The sequence below is a fragment of the Palaemon carinicauda genome, chromosome 29 (genome assembly GCF_036898095.1).
Source record: "Palaemon carinicauda isolate YSFRI2023 chromosome 29, ASM3689809v2, whole genome shotgun sequence".
Classification (NCBI taxonomy): Eukaryota; Metazoa; Arthropoda; class Malacostraca; order Decapoda; family Palaemonidae; genus Palaemon; species Palaemon carinicauda.
This window is the reverse complement of record NC_090753.1, coordinates 65808803-65811656: the sequence shown is the minus strand read 5'-3', so window position 1 is coordinate 65811656 and position 2854 is coordinate 65808803.

Genomic DNA, 2854 nt, shown 5'->3' with positions numbered 1-2854 from the left:
GAGAGAGAGAGAGAGAGAGAGAGAGAGAGAGAGTAATCAAAGTAGAACAAATTTTTTATATTTGTCCACTTTCAAAATCAATATGGTAGTCACAGTAGCCATTATAGCATCTTCTACCACAAGTATCAAGGATTGCTCAGAAAATTATATTTTGATATTTTTTGTTCATTCCCCAGAGCATCAGATGAATTTAAAAATACGATTTTCATTAAAGTTTGTATGATTTTCCAGAAGTAAATTTCAATTACATGGCTGTACCATCTTTCGAAAATTAATATCGAAGGAACAACTGTGACTTAAATCTATGATTTTCAATACCTTGGAAAGCGAACGCCTCCCAGAAAGTTCGGAAAAAGTCAATTTATGTTAACGACAGCCGGACAATGTTATCGTTACTAAATCAGCTGAAGAGGGCGTAATATATTTCCCTGAAAATGAAATATGCATCATCAAAAGTGGTCCGTTGGAACTACGAAGAAATTCATAGAAGAATTAATAAAAGGAATCGCAAAATATTATAACTCAGTGGTTTTATAGATCAGGAAGAACTGCAGGAGGTAATAAAAGAGACGATGAATTCTTGAAAACGGCCAGAATGGCCAAAAGATGGCTCCACTAGTGCCCCATAAGCTCAAAAAGAAAGCGTTTTATTTTCTGTTCTGTATAACAAAAAGGTTTCCAAGCAAAAGGGTTTTATGGTCTTCAAATGGAACCACTTTTTAAGAATGTCCCACCAAATCTTGGAGGTTAATTTTCTCTTCCTGATTTTGAAATTATAGCATTAACGAAATTATGTGCAGCTATTAGTTTTTTCTCTATTTTATGAACACGTGAATATTTCCGAATTGAATTGAAACATCCGTCAACTCGTCGTTTCCTTATCCTAAAAAAAACGAAAAGATGAAAAAAGTAATATTGCTTATTTCAGAGGTGTAATTAATGGTGGCCGATGAGGTAACGTCCCTGACTGGTGAACAACAGACTGGGGTTCTAGTCCCGCTCAAATTCGATAGTTACTTTGGTCGCTGCAACCTCACCATCCTTGTGAGCTAAGGATGGGGTGTTTGAGGAAGCTTTAAGTCTATCTGCTGAGTCATCAGTAGCTCCTTGGTCCTTGCTTGGGTGGAGAAGGGGCTTAGGTGCTGATCATGTAATACAGATCGTCAGTCTCTAGGGCATTGTCCTACTTGCTAGGGCAATGTCACTGTCTCTTGCCTCTGCCATTCATGAGTGACCTTTAAACCTTTAATGCTTTACAGTGGCAGAATATGACTTATTCTGTACAGCGTTTCTTAAGTAAGGAGAATCTGTCTTTTTCAGATATAACAGCTTGTGAAAAATCAGGTCATGACTCATGGACTGTTAAGACACACATACACACACGCGTGCGCACCCGCATACACAAATACACACATGTATATATATGTATGTATATATAAATATATATATATATATATATATATGTATATATATAAATGTATATATATATAAATATATATATATATGTATATATATATATATATATATATATATTTATATATGTATATATATATATATATATATTATAGAAAACAACATCAACAAATGCAGCTGTTTCTAGTCCATTGTAGGACAAAGGCCTCAGCCATATCTGTTCATATCTGGGCTTTGGCCAGTTTTCATCACTACGCTGACCATTGCGGATTGCTGGTGATAGTGGGAGATTTTACTATGATCTCTTACAAAAAAAAAAAAAAAAAAAAAAAACATCCTAGTATGGGTGGACCTGACTAGTGCAGCTTTGCACTAAAATTAATGAAGTGAATAGTGAATCTTGAGAGAGAGAGAGAGAGAGAGAGAGAGAGAGAGAGAGAGAGAGAGTAACCAAATAAGAAAAACAGTCAAACTAAGACATTATTTTTACTATCTATGAATGATCTAGCTTCTCATCCACCTGTATTGTTAATTCTCTCTCTCTCTCTCTCTCTCTCTCTCTCTCTCCTCTCTCTCAAGAGTCAACTATCCCCCTCTTTGAGTTTAGTGCCCAAGAACTGTATTTCTCAACGTCCCAAAATGAAGATCCAAAATATAACCCGGACGAAACACAAGACAAGCGCTGTCTCTCCTAAGGAGTACACTTTCAGGTGACACTTTGGGTGAGCTCATTTGTAGACCATTATGGCACTAGGAACTTCTTCTTCTTTTTTTTTTTTTTTTTTTTTTTTTTTGCGGGGGTGGGGGGTGGGGTGGGCTTTTGGAGTTGCTTTTTAACGACACTAATTCGACTGCATCGTCTCTTTCTACATTAAAGATTTGCATTCTGGAATAAATTCCTGGTTGTGTTTTAACTGTACTTCTAACTTTTTTTCTATGGGAATACTATTGTTCTTTATATTTTTTTTCTTTTTTTTTCTATTTAAAGGCGTGCTTTTATTCAATATTCTTAGAATATGTTTCACTATTATTTCATAGTATATCTGATTATTTCAGTGCTCGGCCTAATGACCTTACGGTGAAATATACTTTTTTCTTATTTTTACTTTAATGCCTCTTGAATTCTATGAACGATCTAGCTTCTAGTCCACTTGCATTGTTAATTTTCTCTCTCTCTCTCTCTCTCCTCTCTCTCTCTCTCTCTCTCTCTCCTATCAAGAGTAACTATTCCCCTCTTTGATTTTAGTGCCCAAAGCTGTTATTTCTCAGCGTCCATAAATGAAGATACGAAATACAACCTGGATGAAACACAAGATAACCGTGTAATTAAAATGTTCTAATCAAATTAATTTTCTCATGACTTCAATACCCATTAACTTCTTGATTTCCCGGTCGATTTCAGACAAGCTTGCCTCTGGAAGCCTTGAAAACCAAGAGAAGA